Source organism: Lepisosteus platostomus, chromosome 4 (genome assembly GCF_059453375.1).
Source record: "Lepisosteus platostomus isolate fLepPlt1 chromosome 4, fLepPlt1.hap1, whole genome shotgun sequence".
In the NCBI taxonomy this organism is placed as follows: Eukaryota; Metazoa; Chordata; class Actinopteri; order Semionotiformes; family Lepisosteidae; genus Lepisosteus; species Lepisosteus platostomus.
Genome location: NC_142614.1, coordinates 60,100,035 through 60,108,894, shown reverse-complemented (window position 1 = coordinate 60,108,894; position 8,860 = coordinate 60,100,035). Strand labels below are relative to the sequence as shown.

General features: G+C 37.6%; 1 long non-coding RNA gene across 1 annotated transcript; it reads left to right on the top strand.

The window, feature by feature from the left end:
• Window positions 1–522: 522 nt before the first annotated feature.
• LOC148673524 (uncharacterized) lies at window positions 523–7,681 on the top strand. The gene is made up of 4 exons (XR_015936048.1): window positions 523–1,366; window positions 1,779–1,950; window positions 5,522–5,597; window positions 7,052–7,681. It is a non-coding gene; the product is annotated as an uncharacterized LOC148673524 (long non-coding RNA).
• Window positions 7,682–8,860: the final 1,179 nt, after the last annotated feature.

Below are 8,860 nucleotides of genomic sequence, written 5' to 3'. Positions count from 1 at the left end.
TCATGTCTGGACCACAAACACAAAGCTTTTTCGGAAGTATTCAGTTAGCTATGGTATTAAAAGCCTTAGACAAATAGCTTCACCAAGTGTAGTTTGTATTGAGAAAGAATTGAGAATTTGTATGGCTCATGTAAGAAATCCTTGCCAGAATGAAACCCAGACCACATAGGATTTAAACTGTAGTCGAACTGCTTGTTAACATTTTTTTCCCATTCTTTTAGATCTTTGATCTTAGATTGAGCATTCTGTCAAGCGATTCAACATAGGAAATTCAAACTCAGTCAAACTCAATACAACACATAGCCATCTTATCAATGGTGATGTCAATTTGTGAGTTGTGCTTGAAGAAAAATAACAGAATTGTATATCCATACAACTAATATTTTAGTAATGAATTCATATTTTACTTACTATTGTTGATTTGGTGCTTTCTACCTTACAAACGTCCATTGTATGAAACACAATGTTCCTTTACAAATAGCTATTTAAGTTACAACTGAATTAAACTTCCTGTGACATTGCCCAAGGTGAACACATTTAACACATACCTGAATTTCTTAGAGTGCTTGGGATCTTTACCTAGTGGTGTCAGTGATAGCAGCAACTCAAAAACGGTAAAAACTTTTCTTCTTAACAAAACGAGAATTAAAGCACAAAAGCATCTGACAATAGTAGTGTCACTGTTAAAGGACAAATTCCCCCCAAAAGAAAGAAAATCTTGTTTGTACAATGCTTTTATGGAAGTATGAAGAGGGCCCGTTGTGCTGATACAGAAATACTAATATTTTAATCAAACTTGTTATTACATGATTTTTTAATGCAAACTTTTATATGTCATATGCTTTAAATAGCTTTTTGTGTCTGCAACAGAGTAAAAAGTGTTTACCCTTTGTGGTGTGTGGCTGTAATGTACAGTAAAGGTTCCAAACACTGTTAATTCGTTGGTATTGGAACAAAATGTTAAAATTGAGGGGAGAATTAAACAAAAAAATTCTGAATTCTCAGGTTGTCCCTTTGTGCCTCTTGTTTTGTTTAGCACCACTTGTTTGTACTTTAAAACGTTTTGCTGGATTTCAAAATTATTTTCTTCTGCCTTCACATCCTAACGGTGGATCGTATGATTATTTTTCCTTTGTCATGGCTACCTTTCAGTTAAGAGACTTTAAGAATAAATATATTAGTGAACATTTTTCCAAAGCAGAAATGTGAAAAGGACCAGACTATTACAGGAGCTGCAAGCTGTGTCTGTTTCAGGCTGATGTTTGGTTGTGTTCCAGATTTCCTTCCTTGGGCGGGCTGATAAAGTGAAGCAGCTTTCTCAGACGTGGGAATTCCATTTATTGGACATCAGACAACTCAAACAAGGGTAAGTTTTTTGGTTACATTTTGCTTCATTATGCAAATGTTTAACTAAATTAATAGTCTTTGAGGACCGATACAGTATGTCGGTAGATTTCACATCACCCTAAATTAGCTCATTATCGGCTTCATTCCAACAATTTAACAATAAATGATTTCTCCCGGCACTTTGAGTGCTTTTACTTTGAAGAGGCCTGGAAAAGCTTCTGATACAGTGGCCCTGCAGGACTCAGATGACTTCAGATTATCATTATAAAATTTGTTTCTGTCAGTAAATGATCCCATTACTGGCATTTGCAGTGAGTGGTGGACTTGTTAACCAATAACATCTTTACAGAGGCAATCTGATCCATTCTGCTTGCGTTTAGCTGAGACAATGGTTACGGAGCATATTGATTTCCCCCAGTTCTGTTTTGCAGGGAGTTCTTCATGCCCGGGATGGTCGATACCCATATTCATGCACCACAGTACAGCTACGCAGGGACTGCTCTTGATCTGCCTCTCCTGCAGTGGCTAAACAAGTACACCTTCCCAGTTGAAAAGCAGCACAGAAACGCCAAGTTTGCAGAAGACAGCTACACTAAAGTTGTGGTGAGCTATTCATCAAACAGGAAATGTTTTTTTGTACCAGTGGTGGTCAGCAATGATACACTCCGGTTTGCTCAATCTGTAAAAAACTGATGACAGCCGTCATTAGTTGAAACAGTTGGCAAATCTGGGGCTATTGCAGAGGGAACAGTGGCCAGTAGTCAAGATCGGGTGCTCAGTTGTGGAGTGGGGTTGTGTTGGGAGGTCCCTTAATTAAGCAGGTACCATTGATTTAAGTGGGCACACCTATTTTATAAGCAATAGTAGCAGTTTAAGGTCATTTAAGGTCTATGTAATACCAAAACCAATTAAAATAGGAACAAATGTAGCGTGTCAAAATTTTAGGTTTCATTTGGGTCACATTGTTTTGAGATTGCACTCACGAGCTGACTCTCACACTTACAGTAAATTGCGCATGATGATGCTTATTATAGAGTTTTGCAATGAGGCGACAACATCATGACACAATTACTTTCTGGCAATGTATGCCCCTTTTGCAGAAGTTGGCATTTTCTGAACGGTTAAGAGGAAACATGATGTTCACAAGGTATCATATTATGGGCATATACACTACATCTGTTTTAGATTCACACCAGTGTCCCTCAAATACACTAACATCTGAAGTTCCTGCAGTAATTGGCCAGATGATATTACAGTCACTTTAAATAATTAACAGGCCCTGTACTAGCTTAATTACTAATGCAATATATTTTATTCAAAATGGGAAAACCAGACAGATACAATTTATATCTGTGCAATTGCTTCTGGCCAGCTTTAGATATTAACAATTACTGTTTCATCTTTTCTGGGTATCATCTCAAAAGCAGGAGGGAATAATAATACTACTAATAATAAACTTTATTTTATTTGGTACTTTTAAAAGTTGCTTCTCAAAGCGCTTTACAGATTGAGACCAACAACAATTTAAAAAAATACACTAGATATATACAATGAAAATACACAATGAGAGGAGACAGTAGATGGGCTTACTTAATACAGCAGGAGCAAAGGGGTATATGACAGAACCGGTTAAGTAAAGAAGAAGATTTTGAGTCAACATTTGAAAGAGTTTATGGAAGGTGATTCTTAGGATATCCTTAGGGATAGGGTTCCAAAGCTTTAGGGCGTAACTGGAGAAGTCCCGTCACCCATAGAGACAGGCTTGGGGGACGGTTGGAGACCAGAATTAGAAGAGCGAAGGTTGTGACTTGGGGAGTAGGATGATAGTAGCTCAGACAGGTGCCAAGCCATGCAGATCCTTATAGGTGAGCTTGAAGATTTTAAAATCAACACAAAACCTGACAGGAAGCCAGTGCAAGGACTCCAGGATAGGAGTAATGTGATTACTTGCACTAGACCTGGTCAGGATTCTGCCTGCCCAAGTTTGGACATGTGGATTTAGAAACCCCAGCAAGTAGAGCGCTCCAGTACCCAATTCGGAAGAAGACAAATGTGTTGATCAGCATTTCGGAAACAGTTAGCAGTAACATAGTCTGGTGATATTTATGAGGTGAAAGGATGATGGTTTGACAATATGTAGTACATGTGGGTCCAATGTCAAGCCTGAATCAAATATCACTCCCAAGTTTTTCAATTTTGACTGAAGTTCTAGTACCATCCACAGATAGGGTTATACTATTGGTACTATTACAAAGTTGATGGGGGGTGCCAATAGGCATGACTTCAGTCTAATCACAGTTTAGATTAAGGAAATTATGAGTCTTCCTTGTTTTTAATCTGTTGCTTTTAGAATTAGTGCTGCCTGTTAAAATAGTCTTCCATGACTAAATAACACAATCAGAAAAGGAGTTTCTAGTTGCAGTTGACATCCAGATTTATCATTAAGGTGCCAGTCAGTGCCATGGTGGATGTTGAGGGATGTTCTTTGGCCTAGATTGTTTTTATATTATCTGCAGCAAAAGACGAGCAATCCTGGTTTGAGTGTAGCGGAGCTAGTTTGGACACGGTGACGTCATCGCCCTCCCTGCGTGTAGCAGGGACCTCAGCAGCCTGGGCTGGGAGAGGTCTCCTTTAGCTCACTCGGCTGGTTCCCTGTTAAGCCGGAGACCCGGGTTCGCTCCCCAGGTGTTGCAGGACGAATCGGTGGGGTGGAGTGGCGGGAGGCACAAGACCGCGCGGAACCGCCACGGTCACAGTGCATCTGCATTTTTTCATTCCAGCTCAACTCTCATCTGCCTAAATCAGCTCATTGTTGCCTCAATGGGACTGGTTGAACGATTTCTCCGGCCACTTCACGTGCTACTGCTTTGAAGAGAGCCAGAAAACCCGCAGACACACCAGCCCCCCAAGACCGTGATTGCTCACCCTGTGCTAGGCCTGCAAATACTTGTTTTAGCAAGTGGACATAGACTAGCCAGTTCAATTTCCAAGCTGTAAACCAAATGAGCATGCCTTTCAAGCCATTAAAAATGATTTCGGCCCTGTGATGGACAGGTGCCCCTGCCTTGCAGCCAATTGTTTGCCAGGCTTGGCTCAGGCTGCCCCATAAACCCAGTTGGATGAAGCAGTTAGAAAATGGATGGATGCCTGGAAAAAATGATTTTTTCCTTTCAGAACAATTTCCTTCTTCCGTAAGCAGACGAAATGCTTCTGGAAACTTCAGAATTCATCCTCTCACTGCCATTATTAGTTAAAGGGTTTAGAGTTTAAAGTTAACGTTTAAAGTTTGAGCCGTGCTTCTCAGAAGAGGGGGCTCGTTTGAACATCTGCAGCTGCTTTCTCCACACTTTAACCTCTCCCCAGCTTTGGTGAATGTTTATCTTGGTCTCACCTCTCCATAAAACATTTCTGCTCGTGGCACTTGAGAGAAGCTTGCGTCCATTGCAGTACTGTCCTTGAGGAGTGTGAAGGCTTCGATCAAGGCCTCTTGTAGTCTGCTCTGTTCAGCACTTCTCTCTGTTAATACTGCAAGTCGCTGGAGTTTCTGTTCCATATCATCAATAAGACACTCACCAACACCAGCCCTCTGGCATTCAGCACTGGAGCCTTCCAGTGACAATCAGCTAATGATTTGGCCTCTAATCAAGTACACATGCCTGCATTAGTAAGTCCGTGTGTCAAATAAGCACATTTGCTGGTGGAAAGACAGAGCAGTCCCCCATGAGGGGCTTTTATTTTAAAGCTACAGTAATTCAACAGTGTTTTAGCTGAGATCATCATTTATCACTCTTGCGTCAAACACCAATTGTTTGAATCATTCCTTGAATATCTGAATAGTGTCACAAGAGTAGAAAAGCTTGTGATCAGCATTAGATACATTATTTAATAGTATGAGCGTACATGTTTTCCTAATCACACATCTATGATTCATGTTCCACAATACTACCTTGGAGACTTGTATTGAACTACAATTCACAGCAGTAAAATATACAGTACTTAGTATTCCATTTTCAGTTTCTGATTACGTTTCATAAATAAAAGACTTTTATCTTCCTTGCAATCTTGTAATAACTGTTTCAGGGCACACATTTGGAAGCACATATAAACTCTGAGAAAAACTTTGATTTGCCCTTCTTAATAAAACCTGAAAAGAAAAGCTCCTCTTCTTTTACAGATATACTGATGAGACTCATGAGAAAGGCTTCTTATAAGGGTATGAACAGCGAAAGAAATCTCTGGATCCTAGGAAGGTATCTTTATTTATTAATATATTATACATTGTAACTAAAATATGTGAACAAATGTTTTACAAAAATGGTGCAGCACAAACAGGCACAATCTATAAATGGTACACTGATCATTTCAAATTAAAAATTTTATGAATTAGTATGACGCAATAGTAATGTGGATTAATCTCTTGCTGTAATTCTATATTTATTTTTTTCTATTTAGCTTAGTAACACCTGTAATAGACATAATACTTTTAACAGTTTAATTGCTCTTTTTCATGGGGTTATTCGACTCCTAAGGGAGAATGTGATTATGAATTATAATTATAAGAATGTCATTGCACATTAATTTTATAACTGAATTTTCAAACAGTTTTCCTTTTTCTGGTACAATATTTTATTTGCAAAAATTTCTTGAAGCACTTGAACAAAACGCAGATTTGAAAGGAAAGCAATAGCCAATTTTGAGACAGGGTCTGCATTTTTACATTTTGCACTGATCAAATAGCATGGTGTGAAAACACCTTTGTTTACAAAGTAAGAACCATGATAATGTTATTTTTTAATATGAAATGTGCACTTTACAGTACAGAGAAAACGATTGTGAACCCCTATTGTAATTATGGAAAGTTTCCTCTATTAATAATATAATTATTAATAATAAACTTTATTTTATATAGAGCCCTTTAAAGTAAATTCTCAAACAACTTTACAGTAAGAGAAAAAATGTTAATAAGGCAAAGAGGTAACAAAATTAGCACAATTAAAAACAGGCATTTAGAATGCAGAAGAAGACGCAAGGCACAAATACAGAACTGATTGAGTAAAAGCCTTCTTCTGAAGAAGATTTTTTGTCTTGATTTGAGAGTGCTCAGGGAAGTCGACACTCTGATATCCTTGGGGATAGAATTCAAGAGCTTTGGGGCATCAGAGGAGAAGGCCCTGTCACCCATAGTACAGTATTAAGATGAGCTTGGGGGATGAACAGGAGAGCTGTCAGACACACAATGAGTGTTTATAATCCAGGATATATCTTCTATCCTTGAGTTATACGTTTAATCTGATTAACTTCATCTTTTACCAAGACTTTCATTTAAAATATGGACAAATATTTTCTCAACACTGTCAAAATTAATTTAATACTGGAACTCTTAAGTGCACATACATGCACATACAGACCTGATCTATATTGACTGTCAGTGAAAATCAGTCAGGACGACCAAAAACAGTTCAAGACTTAAATACCACTGGGTGCTGACAAGGTCATACTGTCATTTCAAGAATCAACACCTATGAAACACATCATTGTGTTTAGTATTTGAACCTGTAAGGTAAAGCAAAATATTTTTTTTTTCTCCTGCATTAAAAATCAAAAGAGACCGCCACTAAATATAGGTTATTCTGGTAAAATAAGGAACTAAAAGGAAATTCAGAGAACCCATCTATCCATTTCCTAAACACTTCATCCATTACAGGGTCACAGGTGAGCTGAAGTCTATCCTGGCAAGGACCGGGCACAGGGCAGGACTCACCCTGAAGAGGACACCAGTTCCTCACAGGACACACACAGACACAATCATACCCGGGCCTGTTTTCCCGAAAGCCAAGTAACTGGCCAGTATTGTCTATGAAAACAGGTCCCCACAATCAATGGCCTGTTAAAATGTTAAAACTGTGAACGACCAATGTAAGCTATTGTCTAGACATGTGTGATTGTAAGTGAAATGTTTAGCAAGCAAACTTTTAAAGAAAAATTAGAGCCTGTAATAACATTTTTTTATTTTTTAAACAAATCAGCATGTTTAAGTATGTCTATGGAAGAAACAAGAGCTAGAGGATCCTTAGGTTAAAAAAAAAACATGCAAACATTCATCTCATACATGTGACTAAGGAAATATATCTGCATTAAATATCAATTTCATATATCAGGGGAGAGAAAGAATATTAAAAATCACTGCCAGTAAATGTAACAGACATTTCCCCTGACAGTTGCTTTATTTTTTTATGAATATGAGCAGTAAGACATGTATTTTTTTATTCAAGGCACCTTACCTTTCCATTTTTAGAAATTACATTAATAAAAATCAACTAAAAAAAAACACAAACTGATACGAGGAAAAAAAATATTTTTCTATTACACATACAGTAAATGTTTTTGAGTTTTGCAAAATGTCATTGAACTATTGCAGTCCAAAGTCTGGTCATGTGAGATATGGTGATACTTTATACCTTTTACCATTGGTTGAACTATACGTTTGACATAAACATGCTCATATGATGTGTCATATGATGTATCTATACCATGTTGTCACATTGTAATTTTACCATAGTATATACATCCCAGTGTTAGTCTCAAAGCTGCCAAAATAAGGATACATTCATTTCTTTAAAAATGTACTTTTTCCCAATACAGAAAATCAATTTTTTCAATTTATGTCATATAGTTAACTTTCAGAATTTTAAAGAATCACTTTTTTTAAATTACTCTGATAAGTACAATTACCACTTAGAGCCACAAGAGGTCACCTATTATGCAGAGTACTAATAACACAATTTTAGACTGCTCTCAGCTGAAAATATGCCATGTTTTGAAAATGCTATTAAATTTGCACTAACAGTTTGTTCTTTGTAAATCACATTATATATATTCATAAAGTCAATCAATATCAATATAGATACTCATTAACTGGGTTAACATGTAACTCATGGACATAACACAACCACAGCTATACAGCTTTCCTGCAAAAACATGAACATTTTCAGCTGCTCAAGCCTAGACAGCAATGGCCTTAACCAATACATGTAGATCCAACAGTCCGCTGTACGGAAAACTGAAAGAAGTCAAGAAACGTTCTGGTTTCCCAAACCTACGTTTCAAAGATGTCCTCAAGACAGGAGTCAAAATCGACCAACCTAAGTTAAAAACCCAGAACAAGAGACCCTTCTTCTCCCAAAGGGATGTGACAGTATGAAAAAAGTTACCAGGCCACGTTGTTGCAGCTGATAGTCTGGTTTCATTCAACAAATGATTTGGATGACAACTTGGATCAATTAACTGATAAATAAAAAGGAGACTACATGGCCTGTTTTTAACCGTTCATGTTCTTAACCCTAAAGATTGCAAAGATCAGACAGGCGTGATGCCCTGTATTTTGCTAGTCCATAGGCACCAATGGCACACTGAGTATGCAAGAAGGACGAAGGCAAATGGGGACTGGTGACTGTTGTCCATGATGACAAAACTATATATAATACAGGTCCTCTTACAAAGAGATCAACCATAT